Source organism: Neopelma chrysocephalum, unplaced genomic scaffold (genome assembly GCF_003984885.1).
Source record: "Neopelma chrysocephalum unplaced genomic scaffold, ASM398488v2 Primary Assembly neopelma1_26, whole genome shotgun sequence".
Classification (NCBI taxonomy): Eukaryota; Metazoa; Chordata; class Aves; order Passeriformes; family Pipridae; genus Neopelma; species Neopelma chrysocephalum.
Window position 1 is genome coordinate 3,455,117 of NW_020897695.1, and position 23,062 is coordinate 3,478,178.

Genomic DNA, 23,062 nt, shown 5'->3' on the forward strand with positions numbered 1-23,062 from the left:
TCCTCCATGCCTCTCTTTAAGGAGACTCTGAGGTGGTAGGCATTTGAGAACCTTAAAGGCAGCAAATGACTTGTGGTGTATGTTTCCTCAGAACTGCTTGCTTCCGGGGTGTCCAGTAAATGCTTACAGAACCTCGTGGTTTCTCAAAGCTATAACCCTAGACAGAGAGAGATCCAGGAGGACAGATATGTCTTTATGAGGAGACAGTTTGCAGTAATAAAATGAGAAGAGAGACACTTAGGAGAGACTGCAGTTATTTAGGAAGACAACTCAGAGAAATATGTGGAGAAAGGTGGCTTTGGCATTCTGTGAGCAGGAGTGTTTTTTATCAACATGTGTGTGGAAGCAAAGTCCGGGGTGTTTGTTTTCATATACCAATGCTGATCTCAGAGCCAATAAATTTCTTGGCTGATAACTTAAACAAATTTGTATCTCTCTTTTCTATTCTGGGTGTAAACTCAAGCTTTCATTTTGGAAAGTCATGCACTTGCTGAACATTGTCAACTCCTAAGTTTCAAAGTCTGTGAGAAGAGAGGAGCCAAATTTAGCAAATAGATCTTCTAGGCTTTAATTTTCAGCAGAGCTTTGCTTTTAAAATTAAACGTGTCTGTGTCTTTCTGTCACATACAGCATATACATCAAGATCTTTTTTTTTTCTTGTTATAATGCCAATCTATGTTACTATCTTGTTCAATCTTCCATGATCTCTAGTTCATACTGTATACCTGTTTGTATCAGGTGTACAAAATATGAAATATGGAGAATGTTAGTCAGTGTTTTCTACCACTATGATTGTTTTAAAGGCTTTAACAGAAAGCCTTTCGTGTTCATGGCAAACTCTAAAGTAGCATTTTCAGTAGATTTAGGTTCTCTGCAGTCCTAAATTACCTTAGCCACAATGGCATGTTTGCAAGTCTTTTTGGAGGCCCAGGAATAGATCATACATATTTGGCTTTGGAAGTTTAAGTATATGAAATTACCTGATTTTCAGTCATCTTTCATATTGCAAATATGCGGGGAGATTTTTTTGATGTATTTATACATGCATGTATTTATACCCAAGTAACTTCTTACTTTGTCACACATTTGCAAGTAAGCTTGATTGAGCAGTCGTACTCCCAAAGGTGCTAAGGCTCCTTAAGTTCAAAGAAAACAGCCATAGAGAAGAAAAAAGGAGAGAACTAACAGGTATTTTGTTTCCTCAAGCTCTTTCCCCTTGGAAACAGAATGCTACATTATCATCTGAATTCCTAGTTAACAAAAGATCTGTGGTTGTGAATGTCCCAACAGTGAAAGGTATTTTGCCCAGAGCACATGTGCTAATTGACACCAAAATTGATAGCACAAAAAAAGCTTATATTTAAGAAAGGAGGCTGTGATAGTTGAGCTGTCCCTACATCTGACCTTGGACAGCTATTCAACTAGACAGCCAAAGTAGGTTTTTCTGAGAGGCTGTTTCTGGATGTGTTTTTGTCTGTTTCTTAGTTTCCTCTTGTTGATTTGTTGATTTGTTGTAGATCTATCTCATCTCTGGTTTGTCAGGTAGTATGAGAGACCTGAATAGCGGACTGCAGCTCCATGAATCCTGCAGCTTTCTTTTAGAGGATGCTGTCTCTGTGATTTGTTAGACTCTTAGCTAGACTATAGAAGATGACCAGCACCTATCTGTATTTGTATTCATTCTCCTTCGTCTTCTACTACTGATTGTGTACTGGCTTCCTAATTTTTAAAAATATAATCTATATTTTAAAAGAATACTTAACACCAAAACAATCCTAAATTATATCTTCTGTGATACAAAAGCTGTAAACCTTAGGTATTTGCATAGAGTATCATGTATATACATTACACAGAGGTATCAGGCAGTTTACTACTTGTTAACAGTGACACTGGACTGAGATGTGTGATAGCCACTGAGTGGGTATGTTGTGCATTGCATTTGGTATATATTTTTATTTGCATTTGCAGTTTCTGCGGGCTGCAGTAATCAGAGTTTTATTTGAATATATGTAACACAAAAAAAAAGGAAAAGGTGTTTGTAGAAATGTATACATGTGGATACTCACTTCATGCAAGTTCAGTATGTAATTTAGTTGGCTTATGTGCTATAGCCCACAAAGATAAAGTATTTTTTCCAAAAGCTGACTTGGAGCAGGAACTTAATTTGGATGAATTTAGCTTCTCTGACTTCTCTTCTGGAAGAGCTTATCTGTCTGCTTCTGTTGACTGCGTAAAGAGCTTGGCTAGTGTGAATTACAGCGACTCCTTCACCTCCTGCTCCCACAAAACCTTAGACTATCCACAAAACATGGTCAGTCTGTTCAGTGGTGAAAAATTATTTAATGGCATTTAAAGTCATTATGAATACTTGATGAGTTTTTTACTTATGCCTGTTATCAGGCGTGATCAAAGATATGACTATTAGTTTACCCTATTTTTGAACTAGGAATTAGAGCAGTGGTCTCCTGTTCATGGCTCACAAATAATACATTGCTCCCATGATTTGGTTGCATTCATGGCAAATTAAAAGAGATTTAAACAGAGACTGACAGGACAAGTTAATTGTGTAGTTTCCCAGCCTTTGCTGGTCCATGGGTGATACTGCCATCAACTTTTGTATTGGTTGCATTGACTCTATTAGGAAAAACTTAAATAAAATTTGCCAGTTGTCAATCTTTAAGGGCCAAATTAAGTTGAAATATATATTGTAACACTAGTACATGGATTCTAAATTATTTGTCTTTGCATACAAATGTGGGATTGTGCTCAAAATTCAGAAATCTAAATATAAACAGACTAGCAGGTCGATTTTGGGGGAGGAAAGGTGTACAGTAATTTATGTTTAATATGCACAGACAAGAGGAAAATATGAGTAAAATCAGCAACATATATGCATTGAAGAATGTTAAAAAATAGGACTGGAAGAGACCTCAAGAGGTCAGTCTACTCTGCTCCACTGCTCTGTTACAGGATCAACTGTTAATAAATTTTAGTATGATGCTCTTTGTCTTTTAATCACCTTTTGTTTGTGATCCTTCTATGCACGCTGCTGGCTGATTGTTCCTCTTTGCAATGGGCAAAAGCAATCATCTGCACAGGGTTTAAAAGCTTGTACTTGTCCTACTAACAGCATTCTAATTATTTCAGATAATATCTTCAATTTGTCAGGTTCTTTCTGATTTTAACTTACCTTCTAACATGCCGGCAGCTCTTCCACCTTCAGGTAAACATCCAGTTTTAACTATGTTCTCATTTCCATCATATGTGATACATGAATTTTTTCTTTTTTTGTTAAGTGGTTGTAGACTATGGATTTTAAATACAAGATCAAATTCTAGACTCCATAGTTAAAATAAAAATCGATTATTTGTACTCTTTACCACCTGTAAATTGGGCAATATGATGTTGCAGAATCGAGTTCAGAAATATACTTTATGAGAAAATATTGTTTCCTCTAAATATTTTAAAATAATAGTAAATACAAATTTATAATATTATTACTAGTTTACAGCATTGATGTAAAAAAGGGCCCTTTCAAAGGGGCTGGTTTGTTTGTCTTTAAGGAGAGTAAGTAGTAAGTGGCCTCTTTCCCTGTTTTGCAGCTGGGTCTATAAAGATTGTTGTTACTGTTTTACAGTTGATTTTCACATCTGGCATGCCATTTAGACATGGGGTAGTGCCATTGTACTTAATTCTCCCTATTTTAGGAGATTATGCATGAAGCAATCCTTTGGAAGGATATGTTACCTATCCTCTTGACTGCAGTACTTCTCTTAATATGTACGCAACTCGTTTCATTTCTAGAGATGTCTGTATAGTCTCATCTGTCCCTTGCTTCTGAATAGGAACATACCTGAGTTCATTCACCTGTTCCCTCCTAGACACTGACCTCGCAGAACACCAATGTTCAAGACAGTGAAGAATGCAATATGGCATGCGACTGGAAATCAGCAGTAGCAAGGCTCACAGTGTTAACTGATGCAGCCTTGGGAAAGTAAAATATCTGTGGTTCATTTCTGCCTCTCCTGGGATTCCTTTTAATGTCATTTGACCCTTTGGAATAACTAATAAAATATCCCTGAGTACTTCAGCTTGTATACCATGTTCAGGGATCTTTTCAGATCCCGAACATTCATGTTCTGGAAATAAGTGCAGGCAGACAGGAAGTGTCTTTAAACAAACAAACAAACAAACAAACCCCTTTTCAGAATAGCAGCTGACAGCTTTATAAAATGAAAACTAAAAAAATAACAAGATATTGAGGTGGACTTAAACATTCACTGTACAAAATATTTACTGTAATAAAAGAAACTTATTTGTGGGCTTTATTGTGGTATAAAAAACGGGTACCTTACAAATATATGGCATATAATTGATATTATGTGTATTAGTGTCATGACTGCCCTAATACCTTTGCTAAAATTAGTGAAAATTATTTGATATTTTCTCTCAATTATGAGATAATCAGTATTGCAGAAGAAAAAGAACTGCTGCTTTTTTGGTAGAAAACACTTCCACAGAATTTTTAAGATCTCTTTATTGTTAAGCTTCTGTGATTATAACTTTTTTCCCCCCGTTTTCTTATCTCTTTTTTCCTTTCTTACCAGCATTATTATTTTGCTTTCACTAAAAAAAAGCAGAGCCTTTATGTGCTTTGATGTGTTAGCATCCATGTATGTGAACATATCTCCATCCTTTACTGCCCTTTTTAGTGTGGGATAGGAGAGGAAGAATGATTGTGAAATTCTGCAGCAGCAGAACGGTCTGCATGAGTTTTGTTTTGTGAAGCATCTCTTATGATAGAAAATCCTGGATGCTTTATATATTTCATTACCTAGTTCGCGGTGACAAAAGTGTTTGACCTTGTCTGTCAACTGTTTACTCTAAACTACAGTCCTTAAATAAAGTGTAGATGGCTGCTTATTTAAAATATATAAACTAATTTAATTGCTTAATTCTTTGTATTACCATAGTGTAACATGGACTAAAAGGACAGGAATTCAGCTTGCTGTCAAAACTTTTGTTTAGATTTTCTTCCTGTTGTTGGTGTTTTTAAGATAGGCAGTTGTTTATTGATTTTAGCTGACTCCTGTAAATGGTACAGGAAAAGGCAAGAGAGCAACTTTTTAAGCTCTACCATTCTTTTTCCTTTAGTAAATTAGAAGCAGAATGAATATCGTTCATGCACATATTGTAAGAAAAGTCTGAGTTGCTGAAATAATACTTACATTCATTGCAATATTCACTTGCTTACAAATACATACATTTTTGCTATATAAGGTGGGAAGAAAGTTGGAAGTAACTTCAGGAAATAGCTTGAATCAACTGAAACGTACTTTGTCATTTTCAGAGAATGGTCACTAAATAATTTTTTTTTTTTTAGATAGGTTGATAGCAGTTTGTTGCAAAAAGCATTTCCAGTGTAAGTCCTAGAGTTCAAGACTAATATTTATGTGAAATAGTACTCTGTTTAGTTATGGCACGTTACTACCACATAGTGGAGAAAGCTAGAGCAGACATAAGTAGTTTGGGTCCGTGTAGTTTTATGTTTTTCTTTCTTTTGAAGAGCCCTCAAGAGCATTAAATAGCTTATTGGATGTACTTAATTTGTTGAACCCAACTCTCCTTTAATTTCTCTTTGTTCTTCCCAGTTGTAGTAGTTGCAGTGATGAGTTTCACAAGCATTGTTTGAGGCTGACGTTTTTCAGCTTTATTTGTTCATCACCTTAAATAACATGTACCTTGTACCTCATGCTTGGTCCTTCTTCAGCGAGTGGCTGGCTTGATCTGGAATCGGCTCTAAGAGCGATGGTGGAGTGCGAAGGCATTGAGTGATTTTAGCTGTGAGTCTTAGCTTTTTGCATTTTGTAGATTTAGAAGCAATATGCTGTGGAAGAATTCATAAGTTTTTCAATATCCTACTCAGCTTGGTTCAGGTTTGTGTCACCTTGTCTGCTGTGTCCCCCTGCCTGTTCCCTCCATCTCTGGTCTCTCCCCATCCCTCACGCAGCTTGGCCTTTTTGCTGCAGCAGTAACAGACTGGTCATACTCTGCTTTTCTTCTGTAACAGCTGGTGAAGATCTTTCTCTTTCCAGCAAAGTGCTGGACCAGAACTCTGTGTGCTCTGTGCAGCACTGCAATAGTTCATGTCTGCTTGTGAATCCTCAAAAAGGAATGGCAAACAGGGAATGACAGATTCCAGTGTAAGGCTGTCATCCTTCACAGGGGGTTTAAGTCCCACAGGGACTGGGGCTTGAACCTATCTATGATGAAGGCTGACTGCACAGCTTGGGGTAGATGCACTTTTTGTTGCCTTGTTTTACCTGGCAGCCGCTTAGTTGTTCACCTGTTATCCCCTGGTTCTTGTGTTAGAAGAACACTCTTTTGCACAGATTAGTTGAAAGGTGTTCCTCACATTTGCTTTATGTAGTTTTTTTTTCTGGGCTAAAGAATCTTGATTTATTTAGTTGCTCCACCTATTGAAGTTTTTCTTTGCATTTTTCACTCTGGTGCCCTTTTATGTATTTTTTTTTCACTCAATTTTATTAACTTTTTGCAGTGCAGGACTAAAATGTTATTCTAAATGTGCACCAGTCAAATGTGTAAATCCACTGTGGCATAAAGAAGGTTTAGCAATATTGCGATACTAAGTTGGACTGTAATTTATTTATTTTTAGTGTTGTCATCATCAAAGATTTAAATGGTATCGCTGTTGCTAACTGGCAGTGGAGCAGCGCTGTTAAAACCTTTTGCTGAATATTTAAAACCTTTATGAAGAACTGTGTAAGTGGTTATGCTAGCGATGATACTTGGTGTTGGAAGTGGCTGCCATTAACATCTTTGCAGGAGATGGGAGTTCTGTTACAAGTCTTTTAATGTGTTATAAAGTCTTTTTATGGTGCTGGTGACACAAAGCATTGCTGATTGGCACATCTAGCTTCCAGCTGTGGTCAAGTGTATTTGTTTGCCCAGAATAAAATGGCATGGACATTGCATACAGCTGAAAGATATTTTACTAATAAAAGTGATTTCATTTTATGTTAAGCTTTAAATAGGAAGGATCTTGGTTGTGTATTACAATCTGATAGTATTTTGGATGTCGTAGATTTCTGAATTTTAAGGTTCTTGTAGAACACTCACATTAATGGATAATTTATTTCATCTTTGATTTCTTTTGCTTTTATAATGTGTGAGGCTCTCTTTATAATGTGTGAGGACACCTGTGTCAGAGTCCAAACGAGCAAGAAGGTATTTCTAGGTATTAGGTATTAGGAAACTCACACAAAGTATAGCAATCAGATTAGCTTCCTGAAAATAGAACAATATGTAATACTTCACCTCAGAGAATTATTCGTCTGAGGATTAAGAAGATTATTAAATAGTTGCAGTAAGCAATGAATGACAAAAATAACAAGATGTTTGTGTCCCAAATTGTTAACAATGCAGTTGTACGAACCTTCCTCTTTTTACTTGCTTAGAAAACTTTGGTAACAAACTTCTGGAAGTCCTTTGAGACAATGTAAACTGTATTAGTGTTCATCCAATCAGCTGATTATGCAGTTAAAAATTCTTATAGTGCTGTTATTGACAGATAAAACTTCAGGAAAAAAAAGAGTGAGGCCTCATGTCAAAGCTCTCAATTTGTTATACTAGAAAGGATAAAAAAAGTTCTGTATTATTTCAGGCCAACAACTTGGCAGAAATTTAAATCTGAGTCCACAGTTTCTGAAACCAGAGGCTTGAGAATGCTAGCAGGTTTCAGGGCTGGTAATGAAGGGGAAATATGATGATTTCATGGACAGCTGAGATATAAATCATAGTCACAATGTTTAAAGGAGTTACTTGGAAAATGTAGAATTCCGTACGATACCAAACAGAAAGAGGTATGTTAAGTGTTGGTGTTGCATATGTTCCTTGTTGCTAAGTAGTAGGGCGGGTTTTGAAAGCTGGTGAAAAAAATAATAGATTGTTGGTTGTAGTTCAGTATGAGTTTTATGGCAAGAATAATGTGACTGAATGTGGCAAAATATTTTTGAGTCCTTTACCTACAACTTTGGTAGCTCGTAGAGGATTTCAGCACAGTATAGCATTGTGGAAAGATACACTTAATAGTATTTTGTGATGATGTTTTCTTTTTTTCTTTCTGGAATACCAGTGGCTTTCTTGCTGTAAAGTATCTTGGGAGTTCTTACTGTGAGAGGTAGTTGTTGAGCAGCAGCAAAATCCTTCTGTGACTTGTCAAATCATCTTCTTGCAATATGACAGTGGGTGAAATGAATGTGACACTTCTTAACCCTCTTTCTGGAAATACAGTTCTTTTAATGATGGTTCTTAAGTTTATAAGATTTCTTTTTTAGTATAGACAGAACAAAATTTTGGGTCTAATATATTTTTCTTTTGTTTCTACCCTGCTTTTAATAAAAGTCATGGTCATCCCAGGGAGTAAGCTTGTCGTAGGAAAACAAATAAGACTGCTTTCTTGCACCTGCTACATTGAGGGAAGGGAGAGAGGCAACACTTTAGAGAAAATAAAATGTTTGAAGCTCTGTCTTACATTATGCTACTGCTAAGAAACATTTTCATCCACTGTCTGTGGTCATTCTGTGCGTTACATTAGCTGCAGTTCTGTGAGGCAAAAATTGTGCTCCTTGAAACTTCTTCATTTCCATCTCTGCTGTTTTTGTAGTTTGCCAAAGTCGTTACTTGTTTTAAATTAGCAATGAAAAGCCATTTCTTTCTGCCTCCAGGAAATCTTTGTTTTAATGTAATTTTTTTTACTGTAAAACACAATAAGAAATGTTCTAAAACTCTAGGAGACTTTGAACCAAACGGTTACTGAAAAATGTAATTATCTCACGTTATACATTCTCTTTCCATGGTCACAATAACTGATTGGGAGGAGGTGACACCTGCTAAAATTTTATAACCCTATTTTGCTTACATGTAAGAGTTTAGGGGGAACAAAAGACTTTTTAAGCTGTAACTTGAAAAATTTCAGAGTTTATCTTTTCTCCAATTCCTTGACTAAATAATTTTGAGATTCTTTACTAAAGATAGTTATTATGCTCAATTTTTCACAATCTGTTTTCCTTCAGTTATTGCGTAATTTATTAGGGCTGAGACATTTGTTTTTCACTTGTATATCATAGAGAAACAAGGTCTCAGAAATCAATGTAAAGGGCAGAACTGTGATTAAGATCTTCTCTAACAAATAATTTGGAAAGAAATGTGGCAGTTTTTCAAATAGAGGAAATGAGCAAATGATGCAAAAAGCTGTCTTTTAAGGTGGCGTCATGTAACTCCTTCACTTCTAAATCTGTCCACGTTACCTTTTTTTTGTTTGTTTGGGTTTTTTTCTTTTTATGTGTTAGACTGGGAGGGTCTCTTCTCTGACCTTGCTGTTATGTGAGTTCCAGTAGTTGACCTGTGTTGATATCTAAGAACAATAAAAAGAACAAAGTAATTTTATTTTTCTCTGCTGTATCATTGAATCAGAATTGTAGTTTTCATGATATTTGTTCCTGATTCGTAGGAATCATTGGAAGAGCCAGATGTGGGAATAAAATAGAATTCTATTTGCATTTAAAATTGTCAGTATAAACTTAAAAGCAGAGATATTTAAAGTATTCTTCATTTAATTTGAGAATAATTAAAAATAGTAGTTCTCTTTCAGGTTTGTTTTGTGGCTTGGAGATTATTAAGTACATAGGAAGAGAATATTGTGTTGCTGTGGGGTTTGAAATGGGCCAACCAGCTTCTGGTCCATAATGATACCAGTTCACATGTAACAAAGCAGGTCAGAGCATTAAAGGAGAGTGGATATTTAAAGGGAAGAGGGAAAGTTACAGAATACTGGAGTTGCACATCTCTTGTTCTCTGGTTCTTTTAAATTTAATTTTCCTTTACACTTCCATACAGCCAAGGATAAAGGAAATGGAAAATATCTCAAAACTATGTTTGAGCTACAAGGGGGAATGGTTTTAAAGTAAAAGAGGAGAGATTTAGATTAGATGTTAGGAAGAAATTCTTGACTCAGTGGGTAGGGAGACACTGGAACACCTTGCCCACAGAAGTTATCGATGCCCCATCCCTGAAGTGTTCAAGGCCAGTCTGGGTGGGGCTTTGAGAAGCCTGGTCTAGTGTGTGGCATCCCTGCCTGTGGGTGTGTGTGGGGGAGGGCTTGCAACTAGATGATCTTTAAGACCTCTTCCAACCTAAGCCATGCTGTGATGATATATTCCTCTTCTCTTGGGGCCATCCACAAAGGTGGTGGTAGGATCCTTGCCATGAGCTACAGTAGCTTCATGAGTCGTTGCAAAGTTCCTCAATAAAACTCGCTTCCATTTAGCTGGTGTTCCTGTTGGAAAAAAAGATGGGTTTGGGAAGCTCTTAAAACTGGTAGTCATCAGCTGTTCTGTTCAGTCGTGTGCTGTAAGGCAAGCATGGTGGTGCAACAACCTCCATAATTTCAAGTGGATCAGAGACTTAAAAACTGATATAGAACTTAAATTAAAGTGAAACACACAAATAAACAAATTCTTAAATACACATCTCTTCTTAAGGTTTATGAAGTCTTCTGTTAAGAATGACCTTTCTGCATCTAGCCCATCATCCTATCTCCAGTGGACATGCAGAAGAGTGCTTGAGTGCAGGCTCTGAGAAGCATGCAAGGAAGGCAAAGCTGAAGGTCATCAAGGCAAAGGATGAGTAAGAGGACGGAATAAACTTGTGTGTGTACCCCCTAAATAAGTACTAGATGGGGAAAATCTGCTCAAAAAGTACAGGAGATGGAGTTGCATGGCTTGGTAAAGGATGAACTCATAACTGAAAAAGACAACTCAGTGCTGGATGTCCAGGCTGCTCTGTCTCTGATCCACAAGCTCTGACTGGATTCTAGCACAGGGAAGGACAAGGTACTAAAGTACCACATTGGAGCCCCTCTGGCAACCCAGGTGCTTCATAGCAAGGTCACCTGGGGGATATGGTCATGCTGGGGCCAGTGCAGCCATCGCTGCTGCCTTTGCCTCCTGGGCTGCTTTGTCCTTGAGCTCTTGGCTGCAGCCAAGGCTGCCAGCATAGGGAGGCTGGGTGGGAGCTGCAGCAAGGCAGCTTTGTGAAGCCAAGCATCCAGCTGTGCAGCCTCTCTGGAGTTTGAGAGGCCTCAGGGAGGTGCCCGGGTGCCGTAACAGCCTCTCAAGCTCTGCAGCGCGTGGAAGCAAGGACAGCAGCCCCCATTGTCTCAGAAACCTCAGTGTGCAGGAAGGAGGAGACAGGCAGTGAAGTGCTTTTACTTTAGTAATAGAAGTTCACTGCTTCCCCCTGCCCTGCTTTTTGCAGAGAGAAGTGCAATGATGAACTAACATGTATCATTGTGCCTCAATATTAACGTAATATTTTTCAGTGACCTATTGCTCAAGGATTCTCTGAGTCAAAGATGGTGTTCTCATATTTAGTATCTACATTTAAAGGACAGGTTTTGCACCCATTATTTTTTCCCAGTTTCTTTATGAACCCTGTGCACTTTGGCATCTGTAGAACATCCTGTGGCTCAGAGTTCTGTAGCTTGAGGGTGCTGATAAGAAAAAGATACTGGCCCCTCTTTATTTTGACTCTGCTGCCTGCTAGTTTAATTTGATGTCTCCTTAATTTTTTTATAGGGTGAGATGGTGAGAAATCATTCCTTGTTCTTTATTTCACTTTCTGATTTGTATTCTGATGTCATGTTTGTTCTCCTTTAAAGTAATCATGTGTGATATATAGCTTAAAAGATTTCTTGGAATCTTGTTTTAAACATAACATCTATCCAGTCTACTTGGAAAAAATGTAAGTCTGTTGTTAATATCGTGCTGTGTCCCTCAGCCTCTTCTTCCTCAGTATGTGAAAGTAAATTGGCCACACCTGGAATCCCAGTGCATAGGGATCATCTGATATGTTTTGGCAGAGTTAGTTTATCTGATTTAACTGTAAGCCACCTTTCACGGGTTATTTTGACTTCATGAACTTGTGTTGGCAGTAATTTTCCACTCATAGTTTTCATTACCTGGAGTTTCTGAAATATCTGTCACATCAACATCCTCATTTAAAGTCTGGCGTTCATGTTTCTCTGTTTTGTTTTTCTGCATTATTTAAATGTATCTGTTTTATCCTCTGTCACTATTGAAGTGTAGTCCCTATACAGTGTGACTGTGATTCTTCCACAAAGGATTCATAATCTTAAACTGTGAGCTATTGAATCCTTCACGGCTTTTCTCAGCTGTTAAAATTTAAAAGGTCAAAAAAAAGTATTGGATTAAATCACTGACACTATTCTTTAATGGTTTGGATGAAGCCTTCTTCCAGCATGTGCTCACTCTGTTTCTTCTAGTTTTGGCAAATATGCTTGGAATTATTCTTCCCAGAATTAGCCTCTCTAGGGAGATAAAAGCTGTATATTCTTTTATTTATTCTGCATCCCTTCCATTCACCTCTTTTACCCATGTAAGAAAAAACTCCTTATTATTTCTGAATATGTTAGGAATGATTTGATGACTTCTGTGTGTGGGAGAGAGGAAGGTTATTTTCTTCATTCTTGTTGCCTTTTTCTCTTTTCAAGGAGTTCAAGCTGGCCTTTTGTTAACAGAAATTGCTTGCTGCTTGAATCCTTTAACAAAGTTCTTGCATTGAAGTTAAGATACATGTGGCAGTCTCATCATGGGCACTGAAATTACTCCTCCTTGCTCAGCAGAGATGGGAAATTGTGGTGTGTATGAGAGATGAAAATGAACAGAAAACTGTTCTGTGGTTGCTTGTAGTGTTTAGTAATATACTGATGGGAATTGATAAAATCCAGTCAAATCTGAAGGGTCCTTAGTAGGTCAGTGTGAATCATTTGGAACTGGAGAATATTCTGCAGATGTAAAAATAACAGTTCTCAGTGTTCATCCCTAAAAGCTGAGGCTACAAGAGATTTCTTCCACAGCTCCTGATTCAGATTCAAGCTTTATTGCTGCCATGTACTTACTACTGATTGAAAGAAAGAAAAGATAAAAACTACTTCTATTGTTTCATGCTTTTTTAAAAAAATGTTTTTTATTTTTAAATGTAGATTCGAGTTAGAACATAGAATTAAATACAAATCTCAAAATCTTAAAGAAGATTACCTGTAAACCTGGTTGCTTATAATGACAGTTTCTGCCTGGAGGATTCCCAGGAATTGTAGTTTTGTTTTCAAATGAGAATTCTTTTGTTACTTTTGATACTAGTTGGAGGCTTTGAACTCCAGTCTCTGTCAAGACCTTTGGGAAAAATCTCTTTTTCTCCCAAGGGAAATATGGAGAATGAATAGTTCCTCAGAAGATTGTTGGACACATTTTTTGTCTAGAGTACTAGAAACCACAGATAATTTGAAAGTAGAATCTAGAAAAAACAATCTGGACTGTGACTGGTTAGACTAAACAAATGGCATTTTCTGGGGTACTGAGAAAAAATTTGGAAATCCTTTGGCAACAGTGGGTAAAATGACTCTTTCTAACTTAAGATTTTAAAATTTTTTCTGTGACTTATAGAAGTGTCTACAGGTTTAGTATCAAAAGTAATGAGAATACAACCCCAGAAGAAATTGAATTGGTAAGTTTTCTTAGTTACATGCTTAACCCCTTTTATCACTTGCTCTGCAGCATTTTTCCTGGCTGCTTTTTCTTCGTATTTTTTTCCTCTATATACTGGTATTTTAAACACAATGAGGACAGTGTTATTAATCCCAAGAAGGTGCTGCTGCTGAGCCTTTTAGCAGAAAATGGGGTTGGAAAGGATCTTTAACTTATCATGTGTAGTGGGTTGGTTGACCTTGGAAATCAGTCAAGCACCCACACGGCTGTTCACTTGCTGCCCCTCCCACAGCCAGAGTAGAGAGTAGGAACAGCAAAGGCAAGAAAACTCATTGTTCAAGATAAAGACAGTTTAATAAGTGAGGGAAAGAGGAAAGAAAAACAAGTGAAGCCACCTACCTCCCACAAGCAGCTTGGTGGCTCAAGTCACCTTGGTAGACAGACCCTTCCTTTCGAGTTTTATTGCTGAGCACGATGTTTTACAGTATGTATGTGACCAATTCAGGGTCTTTGTTCTGACTCTTTTCCCTCCCAGCTTCTTGTCCACCTCTAGCCCATTTGCTGGACCAGGGCCACAGTGAGGGGGTGAAAAAGGAGACTGAACACTGTGCAAGCACTATCCAGCAGCAGCCAAAACATTGGTGTGTGATCCACACCCTTTTAATCAAATTTAAAACACAGCTCCACAGAGGCTGCTGTGAATAAAATTAACTCGATCCCAGCCAGAACATGGTTTTCCATGTCCCAAGGTATCAGAGTAATACAATTCTCCCAAATAAGTAAACATCTATATAGTCTCTTCTCCGAAATACATACATGTATGTATGGTCTGGAGTTTCTTTGTGTGTGTATTTCATGTTGGTACATACTGATGTCTTTTAAATAACCCACTTCTTGTGATTTGACTTTGATGAATGTAGGAAATATGATAGATTTGTGATCAGAAAACTTGTGTACAGCTAGTATGGCTTTGAAAAGTGATAGCCTTTACATGCCTAACAGCTCTTCAGAGTACTTAATTTTTTAAGTATTACATACATCAATTAAAAATTGTGGCTCAATCTGTTATAGAGATTGAATCATTGCAAAGCTGGCATGGCATGCAGGCCATCAAGGCTGGCTTTATAACTACTCTGTCTTCAAATGTCTTTGGCTGCTACTAATACCCTTTTCTCTCTCTTCTGAAATGATACAGACGTCTTCCTGTCACTTTGCCAGTTGAAGAGAGTGGTGTTAATAAAAAAAATCTTAAGGCTATCATGTAATTCTAGTCTTAACAAGAAAAAAAGACAGATGCAGGTCATTTGGAAAAGGGTGCAATTTCACTCCTTTCAGTTCCAGAGAGCTAAAATCTTCATAGATTTTCAAAGTACTAATTTTAACATTTGTAACAAAGGAGGATTTGATCAATTCTACTTTTCATTTCGCAATCTACCCGGTGCATCAAACTTCCTTATAATTTCAGAAATCGTATGTCAGTTTTTAGGAATGATCTAGTACATATGAGTCAAAAAGTCTGATAAGATAATATTTTAATAACATTGTAAAACAGTTAATTGCTTCTGAACTGTAAAAGCCTTGTCTTGAATTCAAGGGAAAAGTGGTCTGGCTTGTAATCTGAAGTACTTATATTTGGGAAAAGGAACTTGGTGTGTTACATAAAAACTCTTACACAGAAATTGTAGACAAACAATCATAGTTATTGTTCCATTGTTCAGACTGATTTATTTCCTTTATTATACAGGTCAGTAGCTTAGCAGGAGTTAGAGAAATTGGTTCTGGATTTTTTTTATCATCTATTCTTCTTTTTCTATGTGTAGGTATTTACAACAGAACCTTAAGTTAACTGCTCTTGAAATCTCTTGTATATTTTTATTTGTATAAATGCTTGGTTTAGATGGTTGACTTATAACTTTTAGGTAAAACTTCAAGATGTTATCTTTGTGTAAACAAAACTATTGATTTTTTTATTCTCTTAGTTGTTCCTCAGATTATATGTAGGGTTTTTAAAAAGTAAAGTATTATATGCTTACAGAAAATGCAAAGCTTGACTTGAAGTGTTTTCCTGTAACTGACTACATTGGCACAAATAGGTGCAATTTTATACATGAATGGTTTTGAATTAAATGAGAGATACACCAAGTGCTTAATTAGCATTAATTGAATTGGCATATATCTATTACTACTTTCTGTAACCATCAGAATATTGCCAACTCAAGTGCTCTTTGGTTGACATGTGAATATATATTGTACATTCTCAGACTGATGTTTCTTTTAATATTTTACAAAACAAGGCAGTGTTAATTTTACATCTGTATTGTTACAAAGCTCAGTATGAGAACCTTTACCTTAGGCCCTTCTTGTGGTTTTGTGCAACACAAAAGGAGGAATAGGGAAGCCCTTTTGCCTGAACCTGCGTGTTGGTTTACTGTGCAGTGTTCTGGCTTTGCATGCAGCAGCTGAACAGGCTGGCAAACAGGTCATCAGAAGGCTTGAGAACCAGACAGCCGGGAAGGCAGCCGTAGACTGAACTGTTACTGATGGAAAAATACATTCCCGAGCTTGCCGTCTGAGTCTGTCACTGCCAAAAATATCTGTGAATGGTCTGTCTGAAACATTAGGGGGAAAAGGTTAAAAAGAAGCACAGTATTAATACTACAAACAGGAGGAAGCGATGCCAAGACAGTGGCGGATTTATCCTCTGGCCAGTTTTCTTTCGAGCTGCAGTAGTGGTAGAAGGACAGAGCATGAGTTGCAGACTGTGTTTCTTTCACACCACATAGAAGTTGCAGAGAAGGGATAGCTGTGCTTACACCCACTATCAAAGAAGTTTTGATCAACTGTTGCTAAAATGCCAAATAGTTGCTTTTTTTGTTTAGGGCATTTTTAAATAAAGTTTGTTAGTCTTAGGCATATTTGTTCTACTAAACTTGCTATCTTCAAACTGGAGGGAGAAACTGCTCTTGTTTTAAGGTTTAGGAATAGAAGAGTACTAGAATTGTTAATATTGGAATAAAGATATTGTATATTAAAAACAGTAGTTTGAAGTGGGTATTTTTATAGTTTTTTTGCTTGGCAGTTTTACATTCACACCTTACTTGTTGTAATTTAACATATAAAACTTGCCAAAGTTAAGCAGAATGTAGGAAGAGCATACTTCTTAGTTAGCATCCATTTAAAAGCTGGGGAATAATGGTGGGGAAAAAAGTCCCTTTGCGGAATCTAATACTTTTGCTGGATTCTAGTACTGATATCTGTTACTATGTTCCTAGTTTCTGCCATATAAAATACAATTTTAAAAAATGCTTTAAAGCTTAAAGAAAAGATAATGTTTAATAGATGAAGGTAGAAAGGATATGTGAGATGTTGTCAAGTGTTAAACAGCCAGTTGGCCTTTTTTTTTTTTTTTTGGTGGAGCGTGGAAATGAAGAAGCCAAACCTTACTGATATGGCACTTTGCACTCACTAAAGCAGAAGTAAGCAGCTGTTATATGGCTCAGTGTTAAACACATTAGTGCAAGGGTCATACCAGTAAAAGAAAAAAATTAACTTCCTGTGTGGTGTTGGAGAATTTCTTCATGTGCTGTTCTCAGAATAAGATCTGACCTGAAAGGTAGTGTTTACTAATTCTAAACAATGAGATAATTGTCATGCTTTTCTGCATTGCCTCCAAGGATGTGACTCTGAGTAGCTGGCTCCCTTTTCACTTTATTAAACTTACCTGTGGAAGGAAACTTTTATCTAGACTCTGAAGACAGCTGACTACAAGTCAGCACTGCGTGTTTGACTTGTAGTCAGAAACAATAACAAAATTGCAGATGAGTTTCAGTCCTTTGTTTTCAAAGAAGGTGGCATGAGCAAAGCCATTTCTCTAAGTTGCAGGTGTATATAGTTTGAAGACACTTGAAATTAAAAATATAACTTTTCCATTTAATATGAACTTTTATCAGAGTGCTTGTAATATTTAGGCAGGAGAAGTACATTAATAAAACATAGTAAAATTATAGATAAATCACTCAAGCTTGCAAATAGATAGGTGATTCTTAAGTTGCTTGGATATAACTCATAAAAAACAAGATTCCAGAAATACACAGATGGAATGACCACTTTGAGAATCTTTCTGTATAAAGATCTGTACTTCTGCAGAGACAGTAGCAGGCCATGGCAGCCAAGTGACTGCCCTAATATTGTCTGTTCTTGGTCACAGTGTAAATATACCTCTGAAAGGAAAAAAAAAGAAATTTTAATCTTCTTTAGTTGCAGACTTGCTGAGCTAAGATACAGATGTTCAGAACTATTGATTACTAATGATAATCATTAGTAATGCATAATCATTATTAATGCTATTAACAATAATTAATATCCTTACGCGAAGGAGTAAGAGTGAAAGTAGTTCTGTATTGCCATTTATGAATGCACCTGCACGGCATCATTCTAAGGCTAGTGCATTTACCTTGCAAGGGACTTGTGTGGTGAGGAAAGGGTATTATCTCTGTCCTATGAACACAGATTCTTGAGATTGAGTTTCATTAAGTGGCCCAAAGGTTAGGGTAGTTACCATGTGAAACATTGCTGAGAAGTCACCACTTCTTTTCTTTCTTCTCCTCTTTTTCATGTGAAGGCTTCTTCAGGCTGCCTTTTCCTCCAGTTCCATGGTCTTGTGGGTCAAGCAGAACTTCCCAATCTTCATCAACTGGCACAAAATCCAGTCTTAATTTCTTAAAAAAAACCCCATCAAAAAATCCCGAAACATACAAAACTAATATGGCTTTTGCCTTCTACTTCACCAGTGCTGCTTGTTTTCCTCTGGTTGCTCTCATCACACCACTTGCTATAGTGATACAATATCTTCTTGTTTCCCTCACTTCTCTATGCATCATTTTTCTTTTATTTTATTTATGCTTTCCCTAGGTTCTACCACTCCCAGTGGGATACCCTCAAGGCTTGCTAATTACAAATGCTGTCTTATTCTCTCTGTGAGGTTCATTCCGTGTGCCCTAACAGCAGTGAAAGGGTATGATGGGTATGACAGGTATACCTGTACATGATTTAATACTGAAAGATTTGGTAGCTCAATGTATGATAAAATTCCTGATCTTTAATGGCACATTTAGGCTTAATGTTTAGCAGTTTATAGACTGTAGAGCAAACCCTATGGACTCTTGATTTATTTTTGTAGACTCTGACAGTTTCTGACAACTATGTTCAGGTGCCTTTCCTAACTGTGCCTCTAGGCAGTATCACAACATACTGTAGTAATTGTTTAACTGACATAGTTTTGTGTCCACTTCTGTTTAAACATTGAAGGACAGTGTAGAGGTTATGTCTCTTCCTACTGCTGGCCTTCAGGAATTAGCTAAATGTGTGCAAACATTTTTAATCTCTCACACAAGAGCAGAATAAATTTGCTGAGATAATTCTGTAGTTAGTATGCTTGCAGTAGCTGTTAGTATTTGCTTAGATTTTATGGCATGGCAGCTAGAAGTGTGAGTGTCTAACTAACAGAAATTAGTTAATTACAAACCAGCAGCTTGTACCAGTTGTAAATAATGATAGGCACAGAATGCAGCACTGACATTAGCAGCTTGTTTTTGTAATATGTTTATGTAAGTGTACTATCTAGATTTTATAATTTAGTAAAACTTAAAAACATTTATATTTCTTCTACTGATATCAATTTCCTTGTATTTATTTTAGTGTATACGTGGTTAAAACAAAACTGCAAGTAGATTGTGGATAAGGCAGTGTTTTCAAAGCTGCTCCTGCTATTCATATAGAATATCCTCCTTCAGTGAGGACTTTGTAAGTAGAAAATTCTAGTGTTATATATCACAAGGTAATAATAATAAGGACATGAATTTGGCAAGGTTATATACAGTGTAATGACAGAAAAATGGGTATGAAATTGACTTTCAAGTTCCCAAGTATAATGAATATAAATCAGTGTTGACCATTGTTAATAAGATCTGTAATAGAAAACTTTCAAAACAATACAGTTGTTTAAATAGCTTCATTAAAAAAATCAAAACTTGAAAACTATTTTTTAACTGGTGTTAACATTCTAAGGTATTTTGGGAAACATCTAACCATTTATACCATGTTGTGGTTTCATTTCTCACTGCTTTACTAAGAAGCAGGAAGACTTTGTTTGTTTGATTGTCAGTAGTCACAGGAAGTAATTTCTTCCTCTCCCAACCAAAACAATTCCACATTTGGCATTGAAAGTTGTCTGAATTACCCCAATATCTGAAAGACTTGCATAACCCTTGGTATCTAATAACTTTTTGTCTATCAGATCATTAGGATCTGTATCACTAGAAAAAGAACGTAGTTGTTTTCATACATTGATTGTGGCTGCTGCCCTTGTGTCAGTAAAGCTAGGTGGTGGAATACTGAAAGTGAAATTTGTGAGCTACTGATTGCTTAATAAGCATTATTACTTCAATTACTTATGTTTATCTGGGTACTTGACTGTGCTGCTGATGCAATCAGAAGTTTCTGAATAGCTAAGTCTGTTGACATTCTGTATAGACAAGTGTGGGTTGGGAGAAGAGATCTCTGAGAAAAATGATATAAATTAATTTCTAATGCAGATGTCATGTTAGGGTTCACTTGGTTATAAAGTATTTCGGAAGTATTCTGCAATATTTCATGTGATTGTAAAGTATTGATAGGGATTGCATTCTGCTGCAGCATTCAAATCTGTTGGATTCGGCTGTCTGAGGAAATTTTTCTTTGCAAATGTAAACATACACCAAAAGATGAGTCTGCATTTTTTCACATTTCAAGAAATAACATTCCTGATCAACAAGAACTCTTGATGCCAATGTTGTTCTTATTTGGTAAACTTTTATGACCTCATATAAGAGTAGATGAAAACAAAGTTCCTTTTTTGTCCCTACAACCGAGGAAATCCCAGAACTTGCAACAGGTTGCCAGGAGAGATAACAAAGACTGTTGACTTTGCCACATTCAGGAAGTAATTAAAAATAACTTTTTTTCCCAAAATTTTCAGAACATGATGTTCTCATTTGCAAATTGTTATTTTAAGGGAAGAAATAATTACTACTTTTTGATATTTGGGAGGTAAGGTTGAGAGAGGATTTCATAGTGTTGTGACGCAAGTTTTCGTTCAGGTTTTATTTTTTAGATGCGCTGGACGTGAATAAGGTTTCTCTACATTTGTATGTGCAGAAGAAGGATAGAAATTAATAGGAAACTTGTAAAAGCTACAGCCAGTATAGTGACTTATTATGTTTGGAGCCAGCTTACCCCTTCTCCCCTCCCAAATAAGAATGAAGTCAGAAGTAATGATGCTTGATTCTTTGTTAAGGGACTTATGCTGAATTGTTCTTGAAGATGTCTGGAAAGAAACCAGAATATAATTGGTTTTAATATATCTCATTACCTATAAACAGTGATCAAACCTCAGATGTGCCATTTTCTGCCTTGAATAAGTAGCACTAGCTCTTAAATGTGTAGAGCTAATTTATTCTGCAAACCAAATCAGGTCATCAGTTTTCATTATTTTTATTCTTAGCTGACTGCAATTCTGTAAAACTCAAAATATGCACATAGTAAGACAAAACATGCTTTAAAAACTGCACTTATAAATTAGAAATTCTTGTGTAAAATTGCAATTGCATAAGCTTCAAATGAATCAGACATTTTTACAAACTGCATTGATTTCATCATAAAAATACTCCACTCAAAAATTATGAGATGTGAGCCTTTGCAGCATAGTATCTTCCTGAACATTCTATAATCTAGAGAAATTTCTGATGTTCCATAATCAGTTCTACAGCCCAGGGGGAAGGCGATATGCTTTATTTATAGGATGATATACCATGAGGGTATTCTGGGGCTGATGAGAGATTTCTGATTACCATCTGCTGCAACTACTTGAGTTTCAGAGTGGATTAACTATGTATACCAGAACTTTAAGATCCTAAATCCAGCTGTAGGGTGTTTATCAGTAGTGGTAGACTATGTAACATCTCATTGAGTGCTTGAGCCCTTGTCTACAGCAAAAGAAATGTGGCAATTGGAAGTCACAGTGTTAATGAAACAGTTTTTCAGTCAAAACACAGATTTTTAGTCCTTAAATGCTGTTTTTCCATTTTGGAGAAGATGAAATCGGAAATGTAATCCCTTGGGTCTAAAGGTGAGACACGGGCCAAAATGGATTTGTAGGAGTTTGCCAAGTCAGCAGCCATGGTTTTGCTGTCCTGAGAACCTGAAGATGAAGGTAGAATATACTTTTGTTTGAAATTCTGAATCTAAGACATTTGATTCAATGCAGATCTTGAGATTCTTGAACACTTGACTTCTGTGCATTTTTCTAGTGAGGAACACAAGGTGTTTTATAGGTAGTTGAAAAAATAAGACTTTACAATAATAATTGTAATGTTTGATAAATATCTTTGGGAAACTAAGAAGTTTACAATAACGACAATAGAGTTCTCATGTTAAGTCACATTCTTGAAGAGGCAACTGCGTAGGCCAACTGGGTGATGGGTTTTGATGAGCAGCTTAATTTTGCCCACTTTTTCGAGTCTCACTTTGCGTCTCCCTCCTCACACCATTGTTTAGGAAAACTACTGGAATAAAATGATGTGAAGATATATCTGTCTTGTTTTTCAGATTTCTTTAAGATAGGCTAATACATTTAAAAGCTATAAGTGAGAAAGACTGTAAGAGGGAAAGACAGACAATTAGGTGACTATTTAAAGTATCTACATAGTTATGTGTTCTTAGAGTAAGTTAGTTTAAAATACAGACTTATCTGTGTCTGAAGGAAGAAAGTTAATTACATCAATAAGGATAAAAAGCCTTTTTTTAAAAGAATGCCAAGACCTTATGTAACTTCTCTTGTGCTTCAGTTGTCAGTTGGTCATAAATTTCTGCTTGACATTCTTCTATAACAATTTACTTTCTTGTTAGGGGAGCTTTTGACTGTTGATAAGTGATAGTAATGTAACTCTTGTACTACTGAAGCTATATAAGTTTTTTCATGAACTGTAGTTTGTAACTGTAGCCTGACTCTGACTAGTTTTGTACTTGAATATATTTTGCATTCCTGTGATCTTCTGCATCCTTTCTAAATCCTGATGCCACAGTTGAACACCCTGCAAGCTTAATTATGCTTAAAACAGCTGCAACAGGAAAGAGAATAAACTGTACTTAAACTCTTTTTGGCCCAGTGCTTTGCCAAGCTAATTTTAGTAAACATGTTTTGTAAAGGCTGTAAAATTAAAATACATGTTCTAAGAGCTGATTTTTTTTTGTTATTTTTTTATTGCAGTGGTTGACTAATTAATGTTTGCGGTGCAATCAGTGACCTTATGAGTGGTAGTTAGAGGCTCTTGTGGTTGAGGACTTGACAAATACTTTTAAATGAAAAATGCTTGCTAGTTTTTGCAAAATGGGTGGTAATCTTCCTGGCAATCTAAAATAGCATTAGCAGAGGAAGAAAC

The 23,062-nt window shown here is 36.4% G+C and overlaps 1 protein-coding gene across 4 annotated transcripts in view; it reads left to right on the forward strand.

The window, feature by feature from the left end:
* Positions 1-23,062, forward strand: part of PLCL2 (phospholipase C like 2) — a 109,417-nt gene that overhangs the window by 15,797 nt on the left and 70,558 nt on the right. The window contains exon 1 of one of the 4 annotated variants that reach the window (XM_027675354.1): positions 20,516-20,565. The exons of the other annotated variants lie outside the window; for them this stretch is intronic. The gene's annotated coding sequence lies outside the window, so the exon portion shown is untranslated. Of the gene's footprint in view, positions 1-20,515; positions 20,566-23,062 lie in introns of those variants that run through there. 4 annotated transcript variants of the gene reach the window in all.